The 23,977-nt window shown below is 44.7% G+C and overlaps 1 protein-coding gene across 1 annotated transcript in view; it reads right to left on the bottom strand.

Annotated features, from left to right (window-relative positions):
- LOC149301598 (uncharacterized) overlaps positions 1-8,833 on the bottom strand; it is a 170,187-nt gene extending 161,354 nt beyond the window's left edge. Inside the window, exon 1 of the mRNA XM_089484038.1 lies at positions 8,781-8,833. The gene's annotated coding sequence lies outside the window, so the exon portion shown is untranslated. The remainder of the gene's footprint in view (positions 1-8,780) is intronic.
- Positions 8,834-23,977: the final 15,144 nt, after the last annotated feature.

Here is a 23,977-nt window from a genome sequence, read left to right as displayed (position 1 = left end):
CTGTGAGGGCATCAATGGCTTCAGGGGCTGTTAATGCACAGATGCCTCCGAAAGCCCCTCATCAGAAAGCACAGGGATTGCCAGGGCCTAGATGCTGCTTCTTATTCCGCTGGCAGCTTTTGCGAGAAAAAAAGGTATGCGCCAGGGGTTCAGCGGCCTCCCCTTCCTTCCCCCCTTTCTTCCTTTGAGGAAACAGCAATGGAGCCCAAAGTAGAGAGCTGGACACAGGAGGGAAAGTCAAGAAAGGAAGGCTCTGATTTGGAAATAAAGCTCTGTGTATCCTGTATATGTGTGCGTGTGCGTGTATGTTTGCTTCTGCTGTTCTTATGGCTGGGAATGGAGCTGAGGACTGAAGAGAGAAGAAAGGTTCAGTTTGGGCAAATTCAGAACTTCTGTGCATCAAAGAGTCCAGTGTGTTGAAACAGCAAAGAACTTTATTGAGAATACATAGAAATTCAGTGTTTAAGCCAGAAGTGCCCACTCCAATACAAATAATACATTAAAACCCCAAAACGTAAAATATCACCCCCTTCCAAATATAGCCCCCAATTCCCATTCCTACAGTCTATGCCCCACAGGTAACAAGTCCCCTTTGCAATCCCACAAACTAGCCCTTTCTGTTAATACCTGTCCCCAACTTTCTTCAGCCAACATCCCACACATTGCAAAAGCTATCATTCCCTTAAGTATTCTATCCAGCTGCAACAAATCCCAGTCCCCCATCTAGCTAACCTATTTCACACCCAAAATCCCCAGCCAAATTTATAAACTAAAGCAATTATCTATACTAACAGCAATTACAATCTAAATTTAACAAAATACTACTTTAAAAGATAAACAGACATATGGACAGACAAACCTTACAGGCAAAATCACAAGGGCCTTTTCTTAGCACCACTGGATGGAAAATATATTTTTTGTATTTCTTATTGACAAAAATAGTATTAGTTCGCTATTGGGATTTGTGTGGCTTCTCTCCTGTGTGGACTCTCTGATGTCTCACTAGGTGTGACTTCTGAGAAAAACATTTCCCACAATGCTGGCAATTGTATGGCTTCTCTCCTGTGTGGCCTCTCTGATATGTCACTAGGTGTGACTTCCAAGAAAAACATTTCCCACAATGCTGGCATTTGTATGGCTTCTCTCCTGTGTGGCCTCTCTGATGTGTCACTAGGTATGACTTTGAATAAAAACATTTCCCACAATGCTGGCATTTGTATGGCTTCACTCCTGTGTGGACTCTCTGATGTGTCACTAGGTGTGACTTCTGAGAAAAACATTTCCCACAATGCTGGCATTTGTATGGCTTCTCTCCTGTGTGGCCTCTCTGATGTGTCACTAGGTATGACTTTGAATAAAAACATTTCCCACAATGCTGGCATTTGTATGGCTTCTCTCCTGTGTGGCCTCTCTGATGTGTCACTAGGTATGACTTTGAATAAAAACATTTCCCACAATGCTGGCATTTGTATGGCTTCTCTCCTGTGTGGCCTCTCTGATGTGTCACTAGGTGTGACTTCCAAGAAAAACATTTCCCACAATGCTGGCATTTGTATGGCTTCTCTCCTGTGTGGCCTCTCTGATGTGTCACTAGGTATGACTTTGAAGAAAAACATTTCCCACAATGCTGGCATTTGTATGGCTTCTCTCCTGTGTGGACTCTCTGATGTGTCACTAGGTATGACTTTGAATAAAAACATTTCCCACAATGCTGGCATTTGTATGGCTTCTCTCCTGTGTGGCCTCTCTGATGTGTCACTAGGTATGACTTTGAATAAAAACATTTCCCACAATGCTGGCATTTGTATGGCTTCTCTCCTGTGTGGCCTCTCTGATGTGTCACTAGGTGTGACTTCCAAGAAAAACATTTCCCACAATGCTGGCATTTGTATGGCTTCTCTCCTGTGTGGCCTCTCTGATGTGTCACTAGGTATGACTTTGAAGAAAAACATTTCCCACAATGCTGGCATTTGTATGGCTTCTCTCCTGTGTGGACTCTCTGATGTGTCACTAGGTATGACTTTGAATAAAAACATTTCCCACAATGCTGGCATTTGTATGGCTTCTCTCCTGTGTGGCCTCTCTGATGTATCACTAGGTCTGACTTCTGAGAAAAACATTTCCCACAATGCTGGCAATTGTATGGCTTCTCTCCTGTGTAGACTCTCTGATGTCTCACTAGGTCTGACTTTGAAGAAAAACATTTCCCACAATGCTGGCATTTGTGTGGCTTCTCTCCTGTGTGGATGCTCTGGTGTGTCACTAGGTTTGACTGTCGAGAAAAACATTTCCCACAATGCTGGCATTTGTATGGCTTCTCTCCTGTGTGGACCCTCTGATGTCTCACTAGGTATGACTTCCAAGAAAAACGTTTCCCACAATGCTGGCATTTGTATGGCTTTTCTCCTGTGTGGACTCTCTCATGACTCAAGTGTTCTTCTGTAAAGAAGAACAATGACAGATGAGACTAAAAATCAGAGTTAAGGGAAGAGAGTGTTACCCCATGATTTAGCCCACATTAACCCCTCCTTATTAGAGATTAAATTAAGAAAGATTCTGTGAGTAACCCAAGCACGATCCTGCTGCTTATGCCCCTAAATCCATGGAACGATTGTATATTTACTTACAGGCGTTAACAAAGAAGAGATTGGAGGGGGCCTACCTTAGGGGAATCACTGGAAGGAGATATTCAGAGAAAGGACTGTTGAAAAAATATTCAATTAAACATGTGCAAAAATACTTTGATTGACAGGCGGCATCATATCCTGTGAGACTGCCATGGAGTCCTGAGTCAGAGCCCAAAGCATGATGCAAGCTAACTGGAGATGCCACTTAATGCTGTTTGGCACCAGGAGATGACTCACAACAATACAGTATGCAGCTCACATGTGGATTCGTGTGGATTGGATTGGAGTTGTGTGTACAAGGGATGTTGAACATGATGGAAGTTGGAGAGCATAGCTTGCAAATATTTGTATTATTTTGCAACTCAAGATAGAGAACCTCCAAGGATTACGATAAAATCAACTGTTTGTGACTTTTTTATAAGTGTGAAAAGTGGTCAGTGCATTGCCAATATCTATATCTGGCTATTTACTTCATTACTCTGCTATGTTATTGCTGAGCTGCATCTGAGAGTGTCACCCTCAGATTGTAGTGTACACTGGCTTTTGAACGTAATCGAAATTCAGAGCCGAGAAGGACCTGAGAGCCAGTGCGATAATCCTTTTTGTCTGAGATATTTGCACCAAGCACCCATTGCATTCAATTTGGTTTCAGATCATTTCCCCTCCACAGGAAATATTCTAAAGTGACTTAAACTTTTTGAACACTCAGTTACATGGATTTGTAACTGGTTGACTGCTGAACCCAATGGGTGCTCAATAATGGCTCCTTTTAATCCTGGAGAGAAGTGACTTGTGGGGTGCCACAGGGTTTTCTCCTGGGCCCAGTGCTATTCAACATTTTTATCAATGGCTTGGATGACAGAATTGAGGGTATACTTATCAAATTTGCAGATGACACCAAATTAGGAGGAACAGCTAATACTCCAGAGGACTGGATCAAACTTCAGAATGACCTGAATAGACTATAAAGCTGGGTCAAAGCTAAAAGAATGAATTTCAACACAGAGAAATGTAAGGTACTGTACTAAGGGCGGAAAAATGAAATGCACAGATATAGGATGGGTGACACCTGGCTGAACAAGACTACATGTGAAAGGGGGTCCAAGTAGACCACAAGTTGAACATGAGTCAACAGTGTGATGTGGCAGCTAAAAAGGCCAAGGCAATTTTCGGCTGCATTAATAGAAGTATAGTGTCTAGACCAAGGGAAGTAATAGTGTCACTCTATTTTGCGTTGGTCAGAGCCCACCTGGAATATTGTGTCAAGGTCTGGGCACCACAATTCAAAAAGGACAGAACAATGGAAGCAAGGCACAGGAAAAGAGGTTCAACCTAAACATTAGGAGGAACCTCCTGACAGTAAGAGCTATTCAACAATGGAATATTCTCCCTCAGAGCATGGTGGAATCTCATTATGGTTATTATTATTCTTCTTATTAATTTCTAAATCACTCCTTCCTTGAAGGGTTTTAAAGGTCTTTGAAGGTCTATAAACAAAGGCTGGGTGGTATCTGGTGGAGATGCTTTCAATGTGTATTCCTGCATAGCAAGGGGTTGAACCAGATGGTCCTTGTGGTCTATTCCAGCTCTATGATTCAATGATTCTAAAGTTGAATCATAGTGCCATGATAATGTAGTATGAAAGGGACCTCAGTCTTCATAGGAAAGGCAATGAATTCAGCTTCCTTACCCACAGAGGCCACATTCTCGTAATTCTCCATCATCACATAATTGTACATAAGTCGCTGCTTCTTCGTCAACATATTCCATTCATCCTCGGTGAAATGTACTGCCACATCCGCAAAGGTCACCTGAAACAGAAAATAGCCCTCATCCACAGAGTGACTAAGCAAAGGGGGAGGAAAGTACATGGTGCATCCAAATATTATTTGATCACTTTAGAATTCAGTCCAGGAAATAAACTTTAAATTCTGTCAGCAAGAAAAAAGCTACTGCCTTTGAGATCCAGTTTGTCTTGAATCTTTTCAATATAATACACAATATAATTTAGGCCATAGCTGGGATATTGAAGATGGATTAGGATACTGACTATCCCAACACATACAGTACATTTAGCCACCAAAGAATTCTGGTGCATTTAGACATTTCTTGCCACATTTCAGAGGCAAACATCATTTTTAATAATAGTTCTGGGGAGCACTCTGGGCTTGAGGGCCACTGGGCCCACCCCATATTTAGATCCAGAGATGTTCTCCCATAGCCCCCAACATTTCACAGATTGGAAAAGCAAGATACATGTGGACAAGCAGCCCAGAAGGCAGTAAAGATGGCCAAAGTTGTTTATGAGGAAGATCACACAAGCTAGGAAGGGCAAAGGAGTTTCCTTTTGCTTCAGCCTCCTGCAAAGGGCCATATCCTGTCTCCTTCTTTCCTCTTCTCTCCCCACTTTTGAGTTGATGGGCTGCAAACTCAATTCCACTCAGGAACTGAAGTGAACTGAGAGGGGAAAAGTGGGAGGAGGAGAAAGCAACCGGGACATTTTTAAAATCCCCTGAAAAAGAAGTTTGACAGAGGATTAACCAGGACTGTCTCTGTCAAACTTGGACAGTATTTTATTTACTTCCTTTCATAAATTGGCCCAGCAGTGGCACAGATGAAGCTATTAGGATAGTGACTCACCAAAGAGTTGTTGTACCTCGGCATCCCCGTTCTGTTGGAGCCCAACTCCCTCCGCTTGGCCTCTGTGTCGGCCATCAGGTGGGCAGGGGTCCTGGTGGCCCTGCACTTGGTCACTTCCAGCAAGAGAGGCCCCAAAGCCGTGTCCAAGGAGGCTGAGATGAAGTTCCTGAGAAAAGGGACCAGGGTTAGGATTGGATTGGCAAGAAACCCTGCAGCACTCAAAGATACAGAGAACAGCATCCTGCTGGTGACATACACAGGTGACATATGCCTCCTTTGGGCCGATGCAGAGCTGGGTATCCCCTTCCTCCCTCTGCTTCAAACAAAGCCCCCTGGAGCTAGCATAGATTCACTCCAGCTCCCCTACACAACAGATACTCCATGCCTTCTTAGAGTGGTGGGGGATTAGGGGATGGGGAATTGGAGAGGGCCCTGGTTATGTCCCCGTAGCTAGGTGTGAAATGAGTGTATCATTTGTTGACGCCTCCTGACCTCCCCAGTGGCCCTCAGAGGAAGATGTCTTCATTTTGCTTCTCACTACATAAACACAGCTGGATGCTTCCCTTAAACCTCACACCCAACACTCTCACTAAGCATGGAATGGCGATGTGGGATTGCTTCCACAATTCTTTGGTAGGGCCTGTGTCAGTGAATGGCCAGTTTTAGCCTGATTCCACCTGGAGCAACAGTGGAGAATAGAGGGTTCTGCTGGGTCAGGCTGTCTGGCCTGGTGGTTCCTCATTCTCCCAATGGCTCAGTCTCTCAGCTGCAACCTTTCCACACAATCCTGGACTGAAACAGTTAAACAAAGGTCCTCTTCCAGCTCCAGGAATAAAGACCTACCTTCAATACAAGGACCCTGATTCCTGCAGCCCTAGAAAGGGCTCTTCTGCAGTCCTTTATGGCCAGAGCTTCCCTGGGTCAGAGGCCGTCTCCTCAGCCGTAGAGAAGGGTTGCTCTGAGTGCGAAGGAGGAGGAAGTCCAAGGGCTGAGGGAGGGAAGGCAATGGGGAAAAGGTCAGTGCCAATGGCCATGGAGGGCAGAAGATGACAATGCCTAGGAAACTCCTCTGAGTCCCAGCCATTCTAGGAATGAGTGGCAGGAGTTAGTCCAGGGGGCTGAGGGGGTCTCCTTTCCCAAAGGGGGAGGCAGGGACCGGTTATTATTATTTATTATTATTTCTATAATGCAGATAAAGCCTAATTTGGTTATAAAAGGATAGAAGCACCCAAGTCAAATTTTTATCCTTTTAAAAATGGTTTTGCTTTTTTAAAATATAAGCAGTTTGTTTTTCAGTCTAATCCTTATTCTTCTTGTTGTTCATTGTTTGTATGTTTGTTTGTTTCGTTCTTGGTAATATGAGTTATTCTGGTCTGCCTCCTTCCTTCTTGCTTGAAAATCTATTAATAAGGAAACTGGGGAGACTTTTAAAACCTCCCAAAGGAGCCACTTTTAGCCTTTTTTGGGGGACTAGCTTAAAAGCCAAAGCCCAATGTTTGTGAAGAAGAAGAATAAGGCTTGTATTAAAACTATCCTCATCATTTCTGATCCCTTTTGAAACCCATGTTCCCCAGAAGGAGCAGAGCTTTGTAATAAGAAAACCCTCTCAGAAAAGAGACCCAAAAGACACACAAAGAGACAGACTTCCTTCCTTTTGGCCCAAGGAGCCTGGCCTCCTTCTTGCTCTGGAGCCTCAGGTGAAAAAGAGAGGCCTCTGTTCAACTGAGGCTCAGAGAAGGTTCCGGAACATTATTACCCACAGTCACAAGCTGCACAAAATGGCCACCAGAACACAAAATGGCCACTGGAACACAAAATGGCCGCCAAAACACAAAATGGCAATCAGAACACAAAATGGCTGCCAGAACACAAAATGGCTACTGGAACACAAAATGGCTGCCAGAACACAAAATGGCCACTGGAATACAAAATGGCTGCCAGAACACAAAATTGGCAGCTGAAACACAAAATGGCTTCCTCTGCCTGAGTGCTCAGCAGTTGACATTTGAGGCCTTCAGGGGAGAGAGAGAGACAGAGGGGAAGAGTGGAGGGAGGTCCTGGAGGGAGGGGGCCTTGGGAGATATAGGGCCTTCCTGAGATATTTGGTGTTTGCTTCCTAACAAAGGGGTTTCTGGCCTCATAAAGGATTTGGGGCAAACTGGATCTGAAAGGCAGTAGTAGCCTTGTCTCTTGCCAATGGGATTTAAAGTGTATTTCCTGGACTGGATCTCCCAGTATCCACAGGGCCAGAAAGAAGAGGGGTCCAGGCCTGCAGTAAGGCCCCTTCAATCCCTCTGAAACAAGGACTACAACTCCCACATCTTTCTTTCTTTCTTTCTTTCTTTCTTTCTTTCTTTCTTTCTCCTTAGCTGCCTTGTGTTAGTGGTGTTAGTTCTCTTGTTGTTGTGTGCCTCCAAGTTGTTTCTGACTTATGGCGACCCTAAGGGAAGCCCTTTGCAGGCTTTTCTTGTCCTGAAGTTGTTTTTCAAGTGCCTCCTTCTGAGGCTGAGAGAGTGTGACTTGCCTAAAGTCACTCAGTGGGTTTCCGTGGCCAAGAGGGCATTCGAACCCTGGTCTCCATAGTCATAGTCCAATGCTCCAGCCACTAAACCACGCTGGCTCTTTCTTGAGGCTTTGTTGTTTTTTGTGCAGTGGCTCCAAGTCATTGTTGACTTCTGGGGAGCCTCTCCTGGGGTTTTCTTCGCAAGAGTTGTTCAGAGGAGGTTTGTCATTGCCTTCCCTGAGGCTTGGAGAGTGTGACTTCTTGCCCAAGGGACCCAACTGGTTTCATGGTAGAGTGGGGCACTGACCTCCAGAGTTGTAACCCAACACTCAAACCACTGCACCACACTGCCTCCCGTTCCCATGTACAACCTGAGAAACAATTGCAGACTTTCTTCTGTTCTTCATTTGTGTCTTCAAGTAGTTTTCAACTTATGGCAACCCTAAGGCAACCTTATCACGGGGTTTCCTTGGCAGGTTTCTTCAGAGAGGGATTGCCATTGCCATCCTCTGAGGCTGAGAGAGAGTGACTTGCCAAGGGTCACCTAAGTCCAGAAGACACTGCAGCAATTATCCAATCTGAGACCACTTTAACTGCCCTGGCTCAGTGCTAGGGAATTCTGGGAAATGTAGTTTTGTGAGACATTGAGCCTTCTCTGCCAGAGAGCTCTGGTGCCATAATAAACTCCAGTTCCCAGGATTCCCTAGCACTGGACCAGGGCAGTTAAAGCACTCTCAAACTGGACTATTGCTGCAGTGTATTTTGGACCTTTCTTTGCCACAAATTGTCCATAGCCTGCAATGCATCTCCTAATTCTGTTGGTAGTCCCTCCCTCCCAACACTTTCTCATTTCCCCCCAAAACCAGCGCAAATCTGGCAGATGGAAAGAGGTTTTAAAGCAGCATTTAAATCTGCCATATTTGTTTTTAAAAGACTAAATGTCCCAAATGCTATTATCAGTTTTGTAGCTATTATTACAGAAAGACGTAGAGTGCAAACTCCTCAAGTACCTTTATTTTCTGGAGTGAGATGGGTTTTTCCAACTGACTCTCTGTGATGATCTCCGGTGGTCCAAGCAGCCAAACTGCGGCCCTGTAATAATAATAATAATAATAATAATAATAATAATTTTATACCCCTCTCTTCAGTCAAAAGGCTATCAGAGTGGCTTACAAAGTGCTCATTAGACATTTAGACATTATGGCTCTTAGCCCAGCAGACCCTTAAATTCCTTAAATCATGCTGCCATCATCCAGTGAATTATAAAAGGATTTCCCTTACACTGGGACCAGTTAAGGAACCTTATTTCTCCTTCTTTACTGATCTTCCCAAGCATCAACCAATCCAAGACACGTGTAAAAGGAGCGTTGAGTAGTAGATACTCTAAGGAGGTATGTATTATGAATAACAAAATGTATAACTGAAATATAAGTCATACAAGATATTAAGAATCTTGCAGGTACAATATTTGTAAGTATATAATATTCAATTCATACAAGCTATTAAAAAATAAATAAACCCAAGCGTCCAATTCTGAGACTAACTTCCAAGATCCGCTCTTTAACTCTCTCTCTCTCTCGATCTCCAACCGACACAATTCTCCCAACTGTCTCTTGGTCTCTCAGGCCTTATATCTCCTTCTCATGGAAGCTTCCAGAAGGACCTTTATCTTGCTCTCTGATTGGTCAAGAGAGCCTTCTGTAGCAGTGATGTCACTCTGCATTTGCATAAACCTCCCTTTTCTGCCTGAAGAAGACCTCCATTGACTGGAGCCCAGTCATTACACTTTCCCAAGGCAAGGCTTGCCCCTATTTCCCAATGTTGCTCTGCCTTCCAGTTGTTTCCAGGTCTTATGGTGACCTTATGGGAATCTCTGAAGGGGTTTTCTTGGCAGGTTTCTTCAGAGTGGGTTTCCCATGGCCATCCTCTGAGGCTGAGAGAGTGTGACTTGTCCAAGGCTTCAGTCCTTTTCGAAGCCTTTTTGCTTTATCTTCTAGAAGGCAGCTGAGGAGTTGCTTCTTGCATTGAAGAATGAGAGGAACCTTCTTGCATCCAAAAGGCTAACATTGTCTGGAGTTATGTCTGATAATATGTATATATAGGATTGCATTACATGCTCATTTATTAAAAGGTTTATAGTGCACCCCATATCATAGGATCTCATAGATATGTCCCTTAATAGCAGTTAACCAAATTAAATAGTATATAAAACAAAAACATGAAACAAGCTAGACAAGAGGCCTCCACGCTGCACCTGGCCCTTTCGCGTTGGCAGCAGCAATGGAGCTGTGGCTGCAAGGAGGTCAAGCCTCAGACTCCTCTCCACTGCCGCCTCTGCCTCTGAGTGAGGGCCGGGTGACCGGGCTGGGGGCTTCTTGGTCTCCAACACACGAACCTGGCCCTTTTGTGCCAGCGGTGGCGGTGAGGAGGCCGAGGAGGCCTCTTATGTTGCTGCTCTGCCACCTTGGCCTCCTCGTTGCCAAGGCCAGGGGAAAGGCCAGGTGTTGCTGCTGGAGGCCAAGAGGCCTTTCCCCCGGAAGTGTGCTGGCAGTGGAGAGGAGGCCGAGGAGCAGTGACAGAGGCCTCCTCGGCCTCCTCTCCACCGCTGCCACGGCGCAAGGGCCGTGTGGGGCTATTGGAGGCCAAGAGGCCTCCGGGTGACCACCCGGCCCTTCCACGGTGGCGGCAGCGGGGGCATGCAGGCTGAGGTGGAGAGGAGGCCTCTGGCGCTGCTCCTCCGCCTCCTCTTTGCTGCCACTGCCACAATCACTGCTACCTCCGCTGGCCTCCAACACTCCCACGTGGTCTTTCCCCCGACCGTGGCAGCGAGGAGGGAAAAAGTTGGGGAGGGGAGGAGAGGAGATGGACTTTTGTTCCCAATGTCTGTGCGCATGGACTTGAGCATACGCGGATTTTGGAATACGTGGGGGGTCCAGAAGGGGTCCCCGTGTATACCAGGGGCCCACTGTATTCGCAAGCAAAGGAGGGCCAAGAGAGCCCTGGAGAGCCTTGCCTTGGAGTGGCTCTGGATCTCTGGTGCCGCAAAAAACTACCAATCCCAGGATTCCACAGGAAGGAGCCAGGAGAGTTAAAGCAGTTTCGAACGGGAATATTTCTGCAGTGCAGATACAGCCTGAGCTGGATGTAAAAGGGCAGAAGCACCCAAGTCTGGTTTTTTCCCTCTTAATAATGGTTTTACTTTAAAAAAATAAGCACTTTGTTTTTCTGTCTAATCCTTATTTTTGTTGTTGTTTGTTTGATTCATTCTTGGTAATATGAGATGGTCTGGTTTGTCAACTTCCTCCATGCATAAAAATCTCTTAATTAGAAAACTGGGGAGACTTTTAAAACCTCCCAAAGGAGCTCCTTTTGGCCTTTTTGGGGGGACTAGCCTCCTCTTAGAAGCCAAAGCCCAATGTTTGTGAAGAAGAAGAATAAGGCTTGTATTAAAACTATCTTCCTATTTCTGATCCCTTTTAAAACCCATCTTCCCCAGAAGGAGCAGAGCTGTGTAATAAGAAAACCCTCTCAGAAAAGAGACACACTTCCTTCCTTTTGGCCCAAGGAGCCTGGCCTCCTTCTCTCTCTGGAGCCTCAGGAGAGAAAGAGAAGCCTCTCTTCAACTGAGGCCTCAGAGAAGGTTCCGGAACATTATTCCCCACAGTCACAAGAAGCACAAGATGGCTGCCAGAACACAAAATGGCCAGGGACTGGGATTCCAGCCAATCAGGGCCAGGGATGGTGGGAGGGACTGGGATTCCAGCCAATCAGGGCCAGGGATGGTGGGAGGGACTGGGATTCCAGCCAATGGCAGCCCTCAGAGTGTCCTCAAGAGGCAATCATATGTAAAATACATATCATAAAAGCATCAGAAACAGGGAGGTAGCCAGGATTTTGGGAAGGCGGGGGTCCAGACTAAGTGCCTCCATTTTGAGAGGCTAAGAGCCCCCCAGACACAAAAAGAGGGTCAGCGTTTACCTGAGGAAAGAGAAAGAGGAGGGGAGGGGGCTCCATTCCAGCCCCATTGCCAAGGGCCCTCAGGTTCATTCAGGGAAGGAGAGCCAGGAGAGCTGTCTTTTGGGGAAGGGACATAAAGGAAGCAAGGGCTGCAGGGAAGCCTTTGAGTCAGTGGAGAAGTTTGCCCTTGGAGTGAAGGGAAGGAGGAAGAGAGAAGAGAGGGCTTGCTCCCTGGCTTCTTCCTCTCAGGGGCTCTGCTGCCCTGACTCCTTCCCCAATCTGGCTGAGTGTCTTTTGGGGGAAGGGACATAAAGGAAGCCAGGGCTGCAGGGAAGTCTTTGAGTCAGTGGAGGAGTTTGCCCTTGGAGTGAAGGGAATGAGGAAGAGAGAAGAGAGGGCTTGCTCCCTGGCTTCTTCCTCTCAGGGGCTCTGCTGCCCTGACTCCTTCCCCAATCTGGCTGAGTGTTGCCAACAAGCCTCCAAGACATTCCCCAGAATGTACATACAGGCACTTTATTCCTCTTATAAGGTTAATACTCCTTCAATATTAACAGCATATTTTTATAAGTTAGGCCTAAAACTTGACAAAATAATAACAATATAAAGGCACAAAACATGCTAAATGGAGAACAATATGAAAAATCATTTAAATATTAGTCCTATTCACAAGGAAGAGACCTAAAAACAGGGAACCTTTACAAACTTGTCTCAGTGCCTCAATGCTTTGTTATGGTTTATATTGATTTGAGGTGTATAAATCTAAACACACAACAAGGTCACAAAGTCTCAGGGCTTGTGAAATAGCAGCAAGTCCTATGCTCTCAGCCTCTGAGGATGGCAATGGCAGGACCCCATTTGTTTTACAGAAATGACCCTATCATTACATAACAGATTCTGGCTGGATTAGATGGCCTTTGAGGCGTCCTTCCAGCTCTAAATGAATGGAGGCGGATTGGATGTAACCTCCTCTGCAGCCATGGAGTCCCTTGGGCAAGAAGAAGTCACTCTCTCTCAGCCTCCTCAGGGGAAGGCAGTGGCAGACCTCCCTCTGAAGAAACCTTACCAAGAAAACCCTTGATAGGGTCGCCATAATTAAAAAAATGACTTGAAGGCACAGAAGACACATACAGTGGTGCCTCGGGTTACGAAATTAATTCGTTCCGCTGTCAATTTCGTAACCCGAAAGGCTTTCGCAAGCCGAATTCCCATAGGCGCTAATGGGGAAAAGCCGCGATTCCGTGTGAAATCGCGCCGAAAAGCACCAAAAGTTTTTTCGTAACCCGAAAAAACTTTCGTAACCCGGAACAATGTTTTCCAATGGGATTTTTTCGTATCCCGAAAATTTCGTAACCTGGGTATTTCGTATCCCGAGGTACCACTGTAGCAGCAGCAGCAGCAATAATAATAACCACACAGTTAACATGACTGATAGTATCAAGAGCCATAATGATAATAAATAACCCAAAGCTGTTTTGGGTCCCAATCTGAGCAGAAAGGTGGGATACAAACATTACTACTACCAATTATTATTGTTGTTGTTGTTATATTTCTGCCTGGGTTGGAGCCCTCTTACTAGGAAAACCTGCCCCCTTCCTGCCTTCAAGTGACCCTCTTTCCCCCAGTCCTGCCTTGCAAAACGGGTCTGTGTGCTCTTTTCCCACCAACCCCCCAAAACCCGCAAAATGTTGGCAACCTGTTTGGTCTACTCTGGGCCTTCACCCTGCAGCCATCCTTCCCCATGATCCCTGGCTTTGGAGGCACCAGGAGCCCACCCAGCGAGGAACGAGAAAGGCAGAGGGAACAACAACATTACCTGCCCTCCCTCCTGACCCTCCCTCCCTCAAAAAAGGCACCAATTCTGGGGAGGGACGCCCCCCTTTATCTCCCCCAGAGGGAGGGAAAGTGTGGACTGCACAGGAAGGGTGGGTGGGTATGGGGTGGAAGGAAAGAGTCCCTTCCTTCCCTCCCTCCCTCCCTCCCTCCCTCCTTGTCTATCATTGTTCCTTCCTTTTTTCCTTCTTTCTTTCCTGTCTTCCTTCCTTCCTTCCTTCCTTCCTTCCTTCCCTTCCTCCTGTTTGTATCTCTCTCTCTCTCTCTCTCTCTCTCTCTCTATATATATATATATATATATATATACATACACAAACACACACACACACATATATTTAAATACGTTTGTGTACACATACAGACGTTCAGACAGATATCTATCGGTATATATAGATGTATCTATGGGTGTTGTATGCAAGATCTATAGACTTGAAACATTCCATATATATATATATATATATATATATATAGGCTCATAAAGGTATAAGTCTGAGTGCACTTAGATAGATAGATAGATAGATAGATAGATAGATAGATAGAGATGCCTCCACATATATACATATATGTATATGCACAAACACACATGCACACATCCATCTGTTGTTGTCCATTCTTCTGGTTCGTTGTTCCAGGTGATGCTGGAGAAGAGGCCCCCCTCCAGTGGAACCAGAGGCTGCAGGCGATGAGGAGAGGGACTCCTTGCCCAATGCATCGCTCACCTGGAGGGCCAGCACCAGGAAGGCCAGTTCCCCCACCTTCACAAAGGCCCCATTCCCACTCCCTCATTTGCCCTGGATAGAACTGGGCAGATCTGGGTGCCCCCATATCGAATCTCCCTGGAAACAAGTTCGTAATACCCTTTATCTCAGTCGGGGTAATTACCCCCTGAATTTGACCCAATCATGACCGGGGCTGAGTTCATATTTGCCGGCAGCAAAAAGAAAGGGTCAATAGTCCGCTTTCAGAAAAACCGTGCTAAGGGGGATTTGCCCTGGATCTCTTGTGCAAGCCCCTGATTGAGTTGTGTTAAAATCAGCGCAAGTGTGAACTTCCAACTTTTAAACTGGTTTGGGAACCGGGGTAAAATGTAGTCTGAATGGCCCCTACATTTAAGGGTGAAGGGAGCAAGAAACAACAAGCAAAGTCTAAACACTTCCTTTGACCATTGCAGCGTTGGAGCGTGTCGCCACCCTCGTACTGTCAATGGCTCACCTGCAGCAAGGCCAGGAGCAGCACAGAACGTGGCTATACAACTCGGTGTATGGCGCTCCCCACAACAATGATGTGGGTCTTCCTTTTTTTATTTTCATTTTTTTATTACACTGAGATATTCCCATGATAGTATTTAAATGACCAAATATCGACCAAATATTAACTGTTAATTTAACGGAATGTTATCACCCTTTTCTTCAAATGTTTTAAGACAACTCCATTCCATTTCTAAATCTTCTTTTGGTTTCCCTCTTAGTAAGGCAGATACTCTATCCATATGTCTAGCTTCATGTATCTTAATCAACCAATCTTCCATAGAAGGATTAATTGTAGATTCCCAAACTTGAGCAAATAAGATCCTTGCACATGAGACCATATATAAAATACTTCTATTGTATTTTACTGACTTTATGTTGTGTGTCATGTTTAGTAAAAATAAATTTGGTTCAAAGCGAATATTTATATCAAGAATGTTTTGGATGGTTCCATGAATCCTTTGCCAGATTCCTTTAGCTTTAATGCATGTCTACCAATATGAAAGAAGCTTCCCTCGGGTTCCCCGCATTTCCAGCACTTAGTATTGCCAGCTTTGTATATCTGGTGGGTTTTTGGGGGGGTTAGATACCACATCTATAACATTTTGATATAATTTCCTTTATAATTTTGGCACAGAGTTAATTTATTTCTTCTTTTCCACGATTTTCCCCATTCCTCTATAGTTATAGTTTTATTTATATCAGGTGTCCATCTTACCGTGCTGTGTTTAATAATTAAATCTTCTAGATCTCTTTCTTTTAATAGTTTATAATATATGGATATGTGTTTACCTTTTTTGTCCATCATAATTTTAGCTATTTCATTGATATCCATCGTTAACCCAGGAGCTTTATTGTCTGCCTTAAAACGATTGTTTAATTGGTTGTATAAAAACCAATCCTTCATGTTTCCTTTTTCATTAAGTTCTTCCATAGATTTCATATTGTATTTTCCTTCTGGTGTTTGGTTTATTAAATCTCCATATCTTAGCCGTGGAGTATTTTTGTCCTTTGTTCGATTGTAATAGTCCTCTTGCAATGACGCCCAAAATTGATGTCTCATTTTATACCATACTTTAAGCAATGATCTTCTTATAACATGATGTTTAAAAGTATTATTATCCTTTGGTTTTGTATACCACATATATGCATGTATACCAAGATTCAGGTTAGCTTTTTCTATATTCAATAAATTCTTATTTTCTAATTTGAACCATTCTTCTAACAATTTGAGACAAGCTGCATAATAATAATACAGCTTGAAGTTTGGTAAGTTACATCCCCCCTTGAAGCAAAGATCATTTACTAAGGCAACCATAACAGTTTCGACTCCGTATCCCATCCTGAAGCCAGTTTGAAATGGGTCCAGATAATCCATTTCATCCAAGACCGCTTGGAGTTGAAGAGCAACTGCCCTCTCAATCATGTTGCTTAGAAATGGGAGATGGGAGACCGGTCTGTATTTGTTCATCTCCAAGGGATCTAGGGAGGGCTTTTTCAGAAGCGGCCATACCACCGCTTCTTTTCAGTAAGATGGAAAATAGCCCTAACTAAGAGATGCATCTATGATATATCTCAGGTGATATATGAAAGGCAAGGGTCGACAGGGCATGTTCTCCTCTTCACACTTCCAAGGAGCTTATCCACATCCTTAGTACTCACAGATTCAAATTGATCCAGTATGATCTTAGTCATGGACACCTCACTTACAGCCTCTGCAATAATGCTGACGTCCAATTGGCTCTTATCTGAGAGATATTATCTGTGAAATAGTCAATTAAAGCATCATAGTGAGCTGTGGAAGGCTCTAATAACGGGTTCCGGGGGGAAGGTGCCTGAGTCAGGTCCCAGATCCCCCTCTCCCCCGACTTCAGCAGTCTCTTTATGCTTCTCTTCCCTTGGCACTTTCACTCCTTCATTCCTTCCTTCTCCTCTTTTAACTATTATTATTAACCTAATATCCCTTCAAGGGGGTCCAAGACCCTTTCAACATGTTCCCAGAACCGGGAGGAGTGCATTTTTTCTGGAGCTGTGGGTCTATCTGTTGGTCCTCCTCTGCAGGGTTGTTGTGAATATATATATATATATATATATATATATGGGGAGGGGGTTGCTTAATCCGGATCCTGTGGGCCTTTAAGCCTAGTTCCCAGGTTGCCAGGGGTGTCATTCTCCCCAGAAGGGGCTTTGGGGTCCCTCCATCTCCCTCCTCGTGGCTTTGTCCTAAATTTGGGCTCTTCTCTGCCCCCCAGACAGAGCCCCCTCCCCCGAGGACCCCCCCCCCCCGAATAATGTTATTTCCAATGCTATTGAAGCCTATGCTGTGTGATGCTATTTAGCACAAAACTCTTCTCCAAATGAGGCATCAGAAGGGAGGGTCTCTCCTCTGCCCCACTACACTGACAGGAGGGAGGGGGCTCCTCAAAGCCCTTTTTACCTTTGGATCCCCCTCCCCTCCATGGCCATGCCTCTCTTCAAGGGTCCCCCCTGCCCTCTTTTCTCATAATAATCCCCCAAGTACCTGGGCCCCAAGGAATCCCCCGAGGAGGGGGTAGGGAAGGAAAGAGGGAGAGGAGGCCTGGCAGGCACCTTGCCGTTCTTGCGGGAGGGAGAGATCTGGGTTTCCTTCCTTCTTACAACAACCCAAATCCCCCAGAAGACCCACCCCCAGCCATTCCCCCAAATGAATGAGGGCTCTCCCCACTTCCCTCCCTCAGAGCAGGCTGCAAGGGCAGCAGCTTCAGGGGCTGAGAGTGTGCATGCACGGATACCCCAAAGGCCCCTTCTGAGCATGCGCAGGGATCGTAAGGCCCTTGCCGCTGCTGCTTATTCCGCTGGAGGCCTTTGGAAGAAGGACTACGGCCTTTTATCTTTCCTTCCAGAATGGAGCCCAAGCTGCAGATGTGGCCTCAGGAGGGAAAGACTGGGAAGCTTCTGCTTTGTACATATAGCTCTGTCTCTTTGAGTGTGTGTGTGTGTGTGTTTGCCTCTGTTTTTATGGCTGGGAATGGAGCTGAGGACTGAAGAGAGCAGAAAGGGTCAGTTTGGGCAAACTCAGAACTTCTGTGCATCAAAGAGTCCAATGTGTTGAAACAGCAAAGAACTTTATTGAGAACACATAGAAATTCAGTGTTTAAGCCAGAACTGCCCACTCCAATCCAAACAACACATTAAAACCCCAAAACCTAGAACTCCACCCTCTTCCAAACCTAGCCCCCACCTCCCACAGTCTATGCCCCACAGGTAACAAGGCCCCTTTGCCATTCCCAGAAACTAGCCTTTCTGTTAATACCTGGGCCCAACTTTCTTCAGCCAACATCCCACACATTGTAAAAGCTATCATTCCCATACCTATTCTAGCCAGCTGCAGTAAATCCCACCCTCTGTCTAGCCAACCTATTCCACCACCCATAGTCCCCACTCAAATTTATAAACTCCATAAAGCAATAATCTATACTAATAGCAATTAAAAGCTCAACTTAACAAAATATAACTGAAAAACATAAACAGATATATGGACACACAAACCTAACACACAAAATCACAAGTGTCTTTTCTTATCACCACAGGATTTTTTTTTGTTCCTTTTATTTATTGAATCCATTTCTTCTATTTACATCCATCCTTCCATTACATTCACAATATGTACATAGATATCTCTATATCTTCTATCTACCTACCTCTCTTCCTCCCCCTTAACTATACCCCCAACCCTTATCTCTCCTTCCCCCCTCCCAATCTATCCCCTTCTACATTCCCCAACCTATTTTTCTCTCTTTACTTCTTATCTGCGTCTATCTCTATATCTCTTTACACCTTTTCCTTCCCTATCTCAATTTTTCTTAAATTCCATAAACCAGTCTTTCACTCTGGTTCTTACGTATTCCTGTCCCAATACTGTATTACTATATTCCAATCTTCTTCTTCATCATCCCTCCCTTCCACCTTCTCTCCTTTTATTTTTCTAGACAATCTATCAGCCTCTCTCATGTCCAGTACTTTGTTGAACCATTCCTCTACCGTTGGGATCTGGGTTGATTTCCACTTTTGTGCTTATAGCAATCTGGCTGTAGTAACCATGTATAATATTATTTTCCAGTGTTTTCTCTCTATTTCCCTTTCTATCTTGAATGTCATTTTCGGCAAGTATAATTCTGGATTTTTTGGAACTTTCCCCCTAGTATCTCTCTTATTGCTAGATGTATCTTATTCCAGAATTGCTTTGCCTTTTTACAGGACCACCACATGTGGTAAAAGGATCCTTCTGTTTTTCTGCACTTCCATAATGTTTTATTTACATTTTTATATATTTTTGACAGCTTAACTGGTATTATATACCACAAATAAAACATTTTATAATAATTCTCCTTTAAGTTCTGTGCCAGGGTAAACTTATTAGTTTTTATCCATGCTTTTTCCCATTCTTCTAGGCTTACCACAGGATTTAAAATATATTCTTTGTATTGCTGCTTGACTAATATAATGTTAGTTTATTTCTGGGATTTGTCGGTCTTCTCTCCTGTGTGGACTCTCTGATGTGTCAATAGGTCTGAATTTAAAGAAAAACATTTCCCACAAGGCTGGCATTTGTATGGCTTCTCTCCTGTGTGGACTCTCTGATGTGTCACTAGGTTTGACTTCGAAGAAAAACATTTCCCACAATGCTGGCATTTGTATGGCTTCTCTCCTGTGTGGACTCTCTGATGTGTCACTAGGTGTGCCTTTGAAGAAAAACATTTCCCACAAGGCTGGCATTTGTATGGCTTCTCTCCTGTGTGGACTCTCTGATGTGTCAGTAGGTATGATTTCCAAGAAAACCTTTTCCCACAATGCTGGCATTTGTATGGCTTCTCTCCTGTGTGGACTCTCTGATGTTTCACTAGGCTTGACCTCTGAGGAAAACATTTCCCACAATGCTGGCATTTGTATGGCTTCTCTCCTGTGTGGAGTCTCTGATGTTTCACTAGGTCTGACTTCTGAGAAAAACATTTCCCACAATGCTGGCATTTGTATGGCTTCTCTCCTGTGTGGACTCTCTGATGTGTTACTAGGTGTGACTTGAAAGAAAAACATTTCGCACAATGCTGGCATTTGAATGGCTTCTCTCCTGTGTGGACTCTCTGATGTGTCACTAAGTATGACTTTGAAGAAAAACATTTCCCACAATGCTGGCATTTGTATGGCTTCCCTCCTGTGTGGACTCTCTGATGTTTCACTTGGGCTGACTTGTCAGAAAAACATTTCCAACAATGCTGGCATTTGTATGGCTTCTCTCCTGTGTGGACTCTCTGATGTTTCACTAGGCCTGACTTGTAAGCAAAATATTTCCAACAATTTTGGCATTTATGTGACTTCTTTCTTCTGTGGACTCTGTCTTGACTGACAAATTCTTCTGTAAAGGAGGACAATGACAGACAAGACTGAATCTCAGTGTTAAGAGAGGAGGGTGTTACCCCAAGATTTAGCCCCACATTCACCCCTCCCTATTTGAGATTAAATTAATAAAATTGGTGTGAGTGCCCTGAGCATGACCCTGTTCTGGATGCCCCCAAATCCATATAATGATTGTATCCTTACTCATCGGAGCTACCAAAGAAGAGATTGAAGGGGAACTGCAATGAGGAAATCAGTAGAAGCAGATAGTCAGGCTGTTGAAAAATATTCCATTAAATATATCTAAAACTATTTTAATTGAAAAGTGTCATCATTTCCTGTGAGACTGCCATAGAGTGTTGAGTCAGAGCACATGGCATGCTGCAAGCTAACTGCAGAGGATGCTTCATGCTTTGTGGCACCAGGAGAGGACTCTGGAGTTCTGTGTGCTTTCAGGCCTGGTATAGTTGGGATGAATCCTGAGGTCACTGTTGCCTCAATCCTTTGAGCTAAGGATGAAATTCCCCTAAAAGCATAGCACTTGTGAGTGTCCTCCCCAGACTCCAGCATTTCAAGTGACAAAGGGCCTCTGGAATCAACCACGGAGCTAAGCAAGCTCAGGTTGGACAAGAAGCATTAGAGAAAAAGGTATTTTTGTGTTGCCCTTTCCTCTCTTCATAGACATTGCTCATAATTGCTAAATAGAACCCTTAATATGTATGAAACCAAGGGCCTGATTTCAAGTTCAGTTCTTAAGTTCAGTGCTCTACATGGGGCTACCTTTGTACCAAGTTCAGAAGCTTCAGTGAGTTGAAAACGCGGCAGCCAGATTGGTCACCAGAACATCTAGGTCAGAGCATATAACACCAGTATCTCTACATTGGCTGCCAATTAGCTTCCGGGCGCAATACAAAGTGTTGGTTATTACCTTTAAAGCCCTACATGGCTTGGGCCCGAGCTACTTGCGGGAACGCCTCTCTCTACACAATCCGTCCCACACTCTCAGAACATCTGGGAAGACTCTATTAGATTACCCAAAGGTCAGGCTAAGAACAACTTCCCACAGAGTGTACACAGCCATGGCCCCCAAGTTATGGAACAACATGCGGGAGGCGATCCGTCTTATCACCACCTTGGATGCACTTAAAGCACTTAAGACGGATCTCGTCCGGCAGGCTTACCCACCCCACTTTAGACCTCTTCTAAAGTATTTAAAGAAAAATCCTACTTCTGATCACAATTGTGCATTTTAAACAATGTTTTTATTTTTTCCGAATTGAGTTTAAGCAACTTGTTGTTTTACTATGTGTAAATTGAATGCTATTGTTGTTTTGTGGCTATTTTGTGGTTGTAATACCACCTCGATCCATTGGGAGAGGGGGGAAAATACAAATAAAACTTATTAATATTATTATTGTTATTGTTAAAATCTGTTAGGTTGGTGGCTGCCTCCCAATCTCCAAGCCCCCTCTCCTGACCCTTCCCAGAGGTCCCTTCCTCTCCTCACAGAGCTAGGCGATCCTGGCTTTGCTCCTGTCTTCCCTTCCTGGCTCCCAGAGGCCTAGAATCATAGAGATGGAAGAGACCACAAGGGCCATCCAGTCCAACCCCATTCTGCCACGCAGGAATCAAAGCATCCCCAACAGATGGCCATCCAGCCTCTGTTTGAAGACCTCTAAGGACGGAGACTCCATAACAATCTGAAGCAGCATATTCCTTTATCAAACAGCCCTTACTGTCAGGACATTCCTCCTAATGTTGAGGTGGGATCTCTTTTCCTGCAGTTTGCATCATTGTTCCTTTTTCTAGTCTCTGGAGCAGCAGAAAACAAGCTTGTTCCATCCTCAATATGACATCCCTTCAAGTATTTAAACAGGGCTATCATATCACCTCTTAACCTTCTCTTCTCCAGGCTAAACATACCCAGCTCGTTTAGGCGCTCCTCATAGGGTATGGTTTCCAGACTGTTCCCCATTTTAGTTGCCCTCCTTTGGACACGCTCCAGTTTCTCCACATCCTTTTTGAATTGTGGTGCCCAGTATTCCAGGTGAGGTCTGACCAAAGCAGAATAGAGTGGCATTATTACTTCCCCTGATCTGAACACTATATTTCTATTGATGCATTAGCCTTGTTAGCTGCTGCATTGCACTGTTGACTCATGTTCAACTTGTGGTCTACTTGGACTCCTAGAACCCTCTGACACATATTTTCATTCAGCCAGGTGTCCCCCATCCTATATCTGTGCCTTTCATCCCCCCGCAAGCCTGATCCCCTTCCGTTTCTCCCTCAACTCTCCAATCTTTCCTCTTGCCCATCTGCACTGCTTCAGCATTTCAACTTCACCATCTCTTTCCTACCTTTCTGTTTTTCACATTTCCTCCATCTCTCTATCACAGACAAAAACCCATTTATGTGATGCATAAAAGGGACACTTTGAGGCTCATTTGTTGAGAAAGGCAGGATAATCAATACAGAAATAACTCATTGGGAAAGGCAGAGCAAGGGAGCTGGGACCTGGACTCAAATTCTGGTGAGGATCAAGCACCAGGGAGCAGCCTTAAAACAGCCTTAAGACATCTCTAAGACAGGGATGGGCTACTGTTGGGGATTGGGAGGCATCACATCGGCCCCCAGGGGATCTCAGGGGTAACCGCACATTGTATTGCCTTAAAATAGGAATAATGTTTTGCCCCTCCATGTCCCATTGCATCCCTTTGGGGAAATGGATGCCATTTTGAAACTGTTGGGCCCTCTCTGAGCCATTGAAGGGCCAAGGGAGGTCTTTTCCCCAAGAAGCCTCTCTAGAGCCTCAAAAGGCTGGAAGAGGGCCAAAAAAGGTAGGAAACATACTCAGAGATGTCCTGAGTACCATTTCAGGGAGAAATGCATTAATCTCCATGCTGTCTTCCCACAAGATCCTAGAACTGGTATAATATCTGGTGACGGAACGAAGTTTCAGAATTAAAAGGTCCTTTGTTTGCACCAAAAGGTTTATTGAGAAACTCGGGCAGAAGCGTCCATTAACACGTCTAAGCAGTCTGAAACATCTAAACCTTTTCCCTCCATCATGAACTACCTTCACACTATTCTCTTTTGCTTCCCCTTCAGTCCCTAACCAGCCCGGCTGCCAAGGTACCTCTTGCCTTCTTCTTCCACTGTTCCCATATGCCTTTCTTCCCCGGGGCATGTCTGCCACCCAAATCTCACAAACCAGTCAGTTAAGAGCCTCCACAACTGCTTCCTTTCCCCAAGCCGTTTTAGGCCCCACTATCCTTACCAACTACTTAAAACTACTAGCATTTAAACTGCTAACAATCCCCCCCTAAACCGCAATACCATTCTGGATGAACCACAGAAGCTGCTTCTGACAACTGGCAGTTTACATTGGGGTATTTAGAATCCTTATAAAGTGGAAAGCAATAGTGCCTCACTAAACTACAAATTCAAATAGTCTACAGGATGTTGCTATCACAATTAAACTACACTTGAAAGGGATCTAGGACTCTTAGTAGACTACAAGTTGAACATGGGCCAACAGTGTGATGCGGCAGCTAAAAAGGCCAATGTGATTCTAGGCTGCATCAATACGAGTATCTAGATCAAGGGAAGTAATAGTGCCACTTTATTCAGCTTTGGTCAGGCCTCACTTGGAATAATCCTATGTCCAGTTCTGGGCCCCACAATTCAAAAAGGATGTTGACAAGTTTGAACATGCCCAGAGGAGGGCAACCAGAATGGTGAAGGATCTGGAAACCATCAAGCCCTATGAGGAGCGGTTTAGGGAGCTGGGTATGTTTACC

This window comes from Sceloporus occidentalis, unplaced genomic scaffold, assembly GCF_023333645.1.
Source record: "Sceloporus occidentalis isolate IW3139 unplaced genomic scaffold, rSceOcc1.0.p SCAF_21, whole genome shotgun sequence".
In the NCBI taxonomy this organism is placed as follows: Eukaryota; Metazoa; Chordata; class Lepidosauria; order Squamata; family Phrynosomatidae; genus Sceloporus; species Sceloporus occidentalis.
This window is presented reverse-complemented; position numbering and strand designations above follow the sequence as displayed.